The sequence below is a fragment of the Seriola lalandi genome, unplaced genomic scaffold (assembly GCF_002814215.2).
Source record: "Seriola lalandi dorsalis isolate HSWRI2012SDOR001 ecotype SW California unplaced genomic scaffold, Sedor1 jcf7180002054720, whole genome shotgun sequence".
NCBI lineage: Eukaryota > Metazoa > Chordata > Actinopteri > Carangiformes > Carangidae > Seriola > Seriola lalandi.
Genome location: NW_019525273.1, coordinates 157,136 through 165,375, shown reverse-complemented (window position 1 = coordinate 165,375; position 8,240 = coordinate 157,136). Strand labels below are relative to the sequence as shown.

The window sequence follows — 8,240 nt, the reverse complement described above, 5'->3', positions numbered from 1 at the left end:
ATCTGAAACTCAGGCCTGTGCAGAGTAAAGTGGGTGAGGGAGGGGAGAGGAGGGGAGGTGGGTGAGCATGCAAGAATGGCCTGATGAGTACTAATGAACTTGGGATGTGCCACCGCAAAGCTGAACGGCCCCTTGGTCCAACCTCGGTGCCCGGGTTCCCATGCAGCCGACGGAATAAGAGCGAGAGAGAGAGAGAGGGATGATGGGTGGAGGGGTGAGGAAGAGGGGAGGAGGAGTGGGAGGAGGGGGTGAGTTGGCTGGGTTGGATGGTGCACCCGGCCTATTGTGCCCCGGTCCTTAGCCCATTAGCCACCACCAACCACTTCGCTTTCCCAAGAGCAGCTCGGGGCCTGCCCGCCCGCCTGCCTGCCTGCCCGGACTCGGTAACCAGGCATCGGCGCGGGCGAGAGGAGGGGAGGAGAGAAACAGTAGCCGTATTTAGAGTTTGATCTCCAGGAAAGCGTCCAAAATTTAGAGAGAAAGAAAAGGGGAGCCCGGGACATTGGTAGGCAGAGAGGAACCCCCCGACAACAAACCGGGGCCTGACAAAGTTGTCTCTTTGGCAGTCGCGCCTCCTATTGAAGCAGTAATTTATTCAAAGGAGATTTTTATCCCCGCGATCTGATTATTATGATAATCAAGTGACCCAGACCCCCTTTCTTGGCTCTTGTCTGCGGGCTCTGGGCTCGGCGGTGACAGTAAAAGCTGATTTGCACGGTCTTCACCCCCCTGGTCACATTCCTGGACTCCTCTGTATCAAAGACGCAGACAATGAGAATAGTGGATGTGCGCACTTGATCCAGGCGCATGAGCGGAGGCCGCAGTCTCCGCCGGGGGCTTTGTGTCAAACGAATACTAGTAGCCAGACAAGATTACACGAAACTTTTTTCTCTCTTTTTTTTTTTTTTTTAATAATCCCACATGAGCCAAAACGAGGCTCCAAACGACACTTGATATGTGAGAGACACCCGCAGCAGCCGAGAGGAGGCTGCTGGTGTGGAGGCGCTTATGTTCCCCGTTTTTGCGTAATTAGGGAATTAATTAGGACTGTGTGTGTGTAGAGTTTGTGCTGGATGAGGACGGAGGCCAACATCTGGATCCGTCTGTTTGATTTTCATCTCAGCAAATGAAGAAATCCAACACGAATTCTTTCCAGAAATTCTGATCCACATGAGCAGAGAACTTCAGCATCCATGTTTATTCGCGAGCACGTCTGCTTTCTTTCTTTCTTTTTTTTTCTTTCTTTCTTTCTTTTTTTTTTTTAAGAGGGTGGAGACAAAAAAGAACAGACCTGCATCGTGTCATAAAGGGGAGGGCCTTGGTGGCGATATATGTTTTTAGAGCAGGCATGTCTTAGTTCATATTGCATCTGACGCGAGGAATGGCGAGTGCGAGCGACGGCGCGGGCAGAAGAAGAAGGAGGAGGAGGTGGTGGTGGAGGAGGAGGAGGAGGAGGGGGGCCGTCGAGATCCACCTCCGCGGGAAATAATGGGGATGATAATAAAACAGGGGGAAAACCCGTCCGAGGGAAGCTGAATGGACGGAGCCAGAGAGACGTCACGAGCAGCCGCAGCCATGAAGACCGTGCGGTCCAGCCTCCGGCAGCTCAGTCGGTCTCCATCTCCCGAGCCGCTCGCTTCTCGGGCTTTTTATGAAGAGCGGACGCCGCAAAGACTCGCAGGCAACGGCGTGAGTATGAAATGTAACCTGTGTTTTCTCCACGGGGATGGTGGTGGTGGTGGAGGTGGTGGAAGTGGAGGGAGGGAGGGGATGGTGAAGGCAAGGTGCGGAATATTGGCTGAAAATAACGAAAGGAAAGCGCGTTTGCGTTTTGCATCCGCGCAGAGTGCGTCGCCAAAAACCTGCTCACAGACAGCGGAGCAGGGTGCGTGTGTGCAGCCTGTGTGTGTCTGGATGTGGCAGCAGCAGCAGCAGCAGCAGCTGCAGGAGAAAATGGGCGATGGGTGCTCGTGCAGCAGGTTTTTCACTTCTGAATTTAATATCATCTCTTATTTCTGCCTGTGTTTCCGTCCTGATGCACCGAGGAGGGGGGAGGGGGGGGGGGGGCAGAGGCTGCTCGCTCCTTCAGAATAGAAGCAGCTGGGAGCTAATGGCAGATGGAAACATATGGTTCAGCGCAAAATATGAACATTTAGTCTTTTATTTATAATATTTTCAAACTGCATCAAGGGCTGTGGAGGCGGGACGGTTTTAGAGAATGAACGTGTGTGACGGCTCAGTGCTCAGGTCCAGTGAAAGGTCACAGATGAGGATGCAGAAACAAAGCTGCACTCTGTGGCTCAATGATGAAATATATTAGTGAAAGAGCAACTTGTCATTAGCCGTGCTCTGGCTCTGCTTTAGAGGGAGAACTCCTCTTTTTTTTCTGTCCACAGCCTCAATGACGCATTGTGCACAGGCTTCATATGCGCCATTCACAGGGAGCCACTGAGGCCAAAAGGCGCTTTCAGCCCTGATTTCATTCCTCATACACATCTCCAAGCACCGAGCAGGGTCACTTCTCACAGCTCTGCTAGCCGTGTAGCAGCGGGAGCGGCAGAGGCAGAGCAGGCAGCATATGGCACCAAAACCCACCCAGTCTGACAGCACCACGGTCTGGAAACAAAAAGAGAAAATCTTTTCTCTCTCTCTCTTTTCAAATTAAGCCCTCGCAGGACTCTGCTCGGCCACGAGGCTCAGATATGAGGATTACCACGGGCGCACAGGCCTGCAATGCATCCGTAATAAGACAAAGTGGTGGCGTTCACACCCATAGTTTTGGCGGATAAAGGGATCGCGAGGCCAAATATCCAGTGGCACACGTGTGCGCCGAATACGAGGCCTGGTGCCGAGAACACGTGTGCGACCCCACAAGAAAAACTGAGGCTGTGGAGCTTAGAGAGGGAAAGAGGGAGAGAGAGAGAGAGAGAGAGAGTGGGAGGAGGGTGTTTGAAGCAGAAAATAATTAAAAATAAATAAATAAATCTCGAGATTATGCAACGTTTCACATGATGAACATGAGGGAATTAGTGCGCGTGCAGGAGGCAGGGGTCAGTGCACGAGGAGCAGAGGGAAATGAAATGAAAAAGAAGATGAACAGGTAGAATTGAATTTTGTTTTGTTTTTTGCAAATGTTTTTTTTTTTAAAACTTATTAATTTATTGAATAGAACACACACACACAAACACACACACACACACACACACACACACACACACACACACACACGTAGAGAGACAAAGTTGTGTGTGCCATTGCAGTGTATTGTAAGTAATAAGTCATAATTCTGCAGCCGGACTCCTTCATGTTGAGTCCTCGGCTTCAGCACAATGAGAGCTGTGATGAACGAGCTGCTGCTGAAGCGTCACACGAACCACAGCTGAAGCTCGCGCCTTTTCACGCCCATCAAAACTGTCTCTTTTTTTTTTTCTTTTTAAACATTTTTTTTCCTTGTTGGAGGAAAATGCAGTTTGCTGATTGTCCTTGCTCTTTGAACGGAGCCTGTCGTGTGTAAAATGGGTAATTTTGGCTCCTCCGTGCTGTGTGGTCCATTTGAAGAATAAAATGATCGTCTCTTTTTTCCAGGGATCCCTGGAGAGACATTCAGCGGCCTCACAACACGTGGCTTTACTGTAGGTAATATGGGCTACCAGCTCTCACTGTCACACACATCCACACACAGGCTTCCGTAGTCAGGTTGGATATTTTTGGGAAGTTATGTTTTTTTTTTAAAGAAATAATAATGACATATAATGGCGGTCAGAGGTGCAGAGTTCATCAGTTACAGTAAAGTTATATATTTATAATTATAGTTTTAAGGTGGAATAGTGTTAACACTGTAAATAAGATGCTTAGAGTTTAAATTTAAACAGAATCGATGAAAACAGAATGTCAGGACACAAATGATGCTTTTATTTTCAGAAATTCACACAATGATCATCAGCTGTAGTTTGATCACGTGCAGGACGTGTGGAAAAATTAATTTATTGATCCTGTACAAACTGTAATTTTCAGTTAATCTGCTGCACACACACACGGTGGAGTTTCGTTCTGATTGTGTGTGTGTGTATGTGAGTGTGTGTGTGTGTATGTGAGTGTGTGTGTGTGTGTGTGCGCGCGCGCCAACAGGCCCGCACCGTCACCTCACTGTGCCTCTTCCACTCAGGTGTTTCCTAGAAATGCACCTTTAAATGCAGCTTTAAAACACGTGCGTAATACTCCCTTTTTTTTGTCGTGCGTAAAACTCGTGCGTAATTGCCCTTTGTTGCCTCAACATGAGAATCCAACCTGTGCCATAAAATGGCGTAAAATGAAACGTTTCACCCTGATTTCACCACGTGGTTTTAATCAGATGAGAACCAATGAGATTTCACAATGGGAATCAATTTCTTGCTAATCAGCTCTGGACCTTTGCATGAATTATTATTTCCAATTAGAAGCGCCGGATTTGTTGACGTCACGCACGTCCTGGCCAATGGCGCGGCCTGATGAGGTTTGTTTAAATGGAGGAGAGAAAGAACTTGGACCTTAAATGTCTTTCTTTTTTTTTTGGAATCTGAGATGAGGTGAGTGAGGGAGGAGAGGCCGCTGTGGGTGCAGCACTGTGGGGTTTATGTGAAGCACTTTAACATCCCCACCTGCTTCATTTTCTCAACCCACTGCGTTCACAATTTCCCGGGTGAAATGCATCGTGAAAGACGAACATTGTGGGGATAAAAAAAAAAAAAAAAAAAAAAAAACCCGGAAGACAAATATTGAAATTGTATCACTTTATTAGAATTATATAACAGCAGCACAGTGGCGAATAAGCCAGTGTTAATGAAAGGACTATTAATGATAATGGGGAAATAAGTGCAATCTGCATGTAATTATCTTTCTCTTTATCCAGCTTGGAAATCGTGAAATTATATCTGATATAAAAAACGAGTCATAAAGCTCACAGCTCAGGCTGCAGCGATTAAAAGTGTTAATGTCACTGTTGCATCATTATAATACAGAAATAATATTCTGATGAATTACTGATGAGTTTAAACACCAAACTCAAGCTCTGCATTCACAGCAAACTCAAAGATATGTCTGTTTTTAAACAGGAAATAGTAAAGTAAAAGATTTTTTTATGATTGAAAAAATAAAATCTTAATTTTTAAAATGTTGTAGTTTATTAATAATAATAATAATAATAATAAAATACTATAAAATAATATATTACACAAACAATAATACTAAAATCTGACCGGGATTTTTAATAGTAAAATATGTGAAAATGTGAATTTGTCTTTTGCAAAACAAATATTTAAATAATCTTCATTAGTCTTTCTGACCGAGCTGTTTATAAAGTAAACATGATCATTTATATGTATTGATATTTATAATGATATTTATATGTGAGACTGCAGCTGTGTGTGTGTGTGTGTGTGTGATTGGATGTGTCTGTAATTATGCATCTAAACATGTGAAAGTTCACACACTGCAAGGTGTGTGTGTGTGTGTGTGTGTGTGTGTGTGTGTGTGTGTGTGTGAGAGAGAGAGAGCCAGTGCAGCAGCATTCTGGGAGCTGTTTCTCCTCTTAAAGGGCCTCGTTTTGTCCTTGTGGATTGAAACAAAGCTCCTTGACGAAGATGTGTGTCTGTGTCTGTGGTGACAACACAACACCTTCTGGAGAACGTACACACATTCAGACAGTAGAAGAAGAAGAAGAAGAAGAAGGAGGAGAGGACCAGCTGTTTGTTGTAACCTGGAGGGAGAACAATGCCAGCGAGAGGGGGGGTGGGGGTGGGTGGGATTGGTTGTTTGCTAACAGGGATGTAGCCGTCTCCGCTAACGCCAGCGTGCTGCCAGTCGAGTCGTGTAGGTAGCGTTCAGGTTTGGGTGTGTGTGCGCGATGGAGGGCGAGAATATTCTGTCTCGCCCTTCCTCTGTCACTCTCTCTCTCCTGGTATCTCTCCATCTCCCTCTGCTTTCAGTCAGCAGAGCTTTACTTGGCAGTGGCGTTGGTGGGGGGAGGAGCCTGCCACAACAGGGATCTGGGCACACAGAGCAGCTTTAATTAGATGGGGCCTCGTGCCTTGTGCCACCACGGCGTGTGTTAGAGAGAGAGAGAGAGAGAGAGAGAGTGTGTGTGTGTGTGTGTGTGTGTATGTACGCTACAGTGTTGTCTATACCTGCACAAGTGAGGGTGTGTTTTCTGTGCATGTAGCTTGATATCTGCGTGTTTTTGTGGACATTTTTTTAGGCGGGAAAAGGACATGTCTACTTCCTGTGCCTCATGCTTTGATAAGTCTGATGTATGTGTTACATCACTGTGAGGACATCTTTATTTTCGTGTGTGTGTGTGTGTGTGTGTGTGTGTGTGTGTGTGTGTGTACGTACATTTGAAACCCTCCTCTCTATCTTCGCTTTGACGTAGAGCTCCGGCATCAGATATTTTACTTTTGTAGTCAAACGGCCAGGATCTCCTTTTAATTTAAAAATGCATTTGGGCCGTGGCGGGGGGCCGGCGTTTGAAGCCATCACCCTCCTATGGAGCCAGTCAGCGGGTGAGGCGGGTGCGCCATAGGGATGGGCGCCGGGCCGGAGAAGGGAAGGTTGGTGCCGTAGCCGGTTTGGACCGGTTCATCAACTTATTGGTGCCTCTCGCTGATTGCTTGACTTTGGGGAGGTTTTTTTTTTCATATGGAGGCATTACTCGCAGGCCAATCAACGCTTCCGTTGCACAAAGGGAGGTTTCCTATTGGCTGAGGCGGTTTTGAGGCGGGGTGATGGGGCCACTTGGTGACATCACAAAATTAAGGGTCAGGACATTTAAAGGCCGCTGTAAGTTGAGTGAGGGGGGAAGGAAAAAAAAAAGGCCCCAAGCCAGAAGAGTAACGTCTTTGTCCGGAGTTGGTGTTAACTGCCGTTTTGATTTCTTTTCTTCTTTCTTTTTTTATCCAGACTTTGCTCCTTTTTTGAAGTTAGTGTTTAATCCTTCAAATCGTGTTAAATCAAAGAGACGGAGATGAATGATCATGTTTTATTAACGACTTTCTCCTCTGCTTTATAGGTCAGAACTCGGCCCACGCTGATTCTTCGCCTGCGGCTTGAGAGGATGGGTAGCCTTAGGGGTTGGTTGTTATCTTTGGTTATCTAGCTGTATGAGTGATGTACATTCTTCATAAAGCTAGATAACCGAAAGTAACAAGAATCCCATTACACTCCTGAAAAGGCATCAAGACCCCATACGCGCCTCCCTCCAAAAAAAAAAAAAAAGAACCGCAAAAACTCTCTGAGAAGAGCAACACGTGAAGAAAATGGACGCCACCTGAAAGGACGTGGGAGCGGCGTGCGGCAGGAAGGTAGGCTGCATGATTTTCGTGTGCGTTTACTGATGATATGTGTGTGTCGTGGTGCATCAGCATTTAGGAACACTGTTGGTAACAGTCATGTCGAAATAAGTGGGACATTATAGCTCCCTGCAGCCAGCGCTAGTGATCCAGAGCAGTACGGTTGGTGCAACAGGATCACTTTTAATCTAATAAGCCCCATGATCCTTGTGTGGTGGGGCTGCATGCAGGGGCTTAGCCTCGGTATCACATGGCCGGGAGTGACAGGGGGGGTGATGGGGGGGGGGTGGGTGAAAAAGACCCACACACTGATTCACCAAAGCCGCTGGACTTTGACAAGTCGTTTAACAAGTCGGTGTTGGCTAATCAGTTTGCTAGCCGGTTTAGTCGACGCCCTATTAACTTGGGCTCCATGAATTTCAGAGCTCGCATCTCTGGCATGAAGAGGACATGAAATATGAAAAGAATGCGGGCCTTTTCTGTCGTATCGAGCTGCATACGGTGCCATGAATTATACATATGTTTCCGACTTGGATGGGATTGTGTGAGTTAAGAATGCTCCCTCCGAGTTAATCCGGGGCTCCCAGTCACCCGCCGGCACCTAAAGCGAACAGACAAGAATTTGTTTGAGGCCAGTTTGTTAAGTTAGCCGTTCTCCTTTCCCACCTACTCCCTTTCTCCCCGTGGCATGAAAAGATGTTTGATTTGGGGTCCTGGCCGTTGTTTGATTTGACGTGACAGTTGGCTTGGTTGTGAATGGGCCGTGGCAAAGCCTCCATTGCATGAGGTGCTACCATGTGGAAAGGCCTGATGGGATCTTTGCTGAATGCTGCTGTGTGTGTGTGTATGCGCAAGGCTTCAGAGAAGGGGGGGGGTGGTGGTCCAGGGGCAATCAAGCAGAAGCAGAAGTCCCCCCCC

At 47.0% G+C, this 8,240-nt stretch overlaps 1 long non-coding RNA gene across 1 annotated transcript in view; it reads left to right on the top strand.

Annotated features, from left to right (window-relative positions):
* The first annotated feature begins 1,532 nt into the window (after positions 1-1,532).
* LOC111668163 (uncharacterized) overlaps positions 1,533-8,240 on the top strand; it is a 16,103-nt gene continuing 9,395 nt past the window's right edge. Inside the window, exons 1-2 of the long non-coding RNA XR_002761716.2 lie at positions 1,533-1,689; positions 7,043-7,334. This is a non-coding gene — a long non-coding RNA (uncharacterized LOC111668163). The remainder of the gene's footprint in view (positions 1,690-7,042; positions 7,335-8,240) is intronic.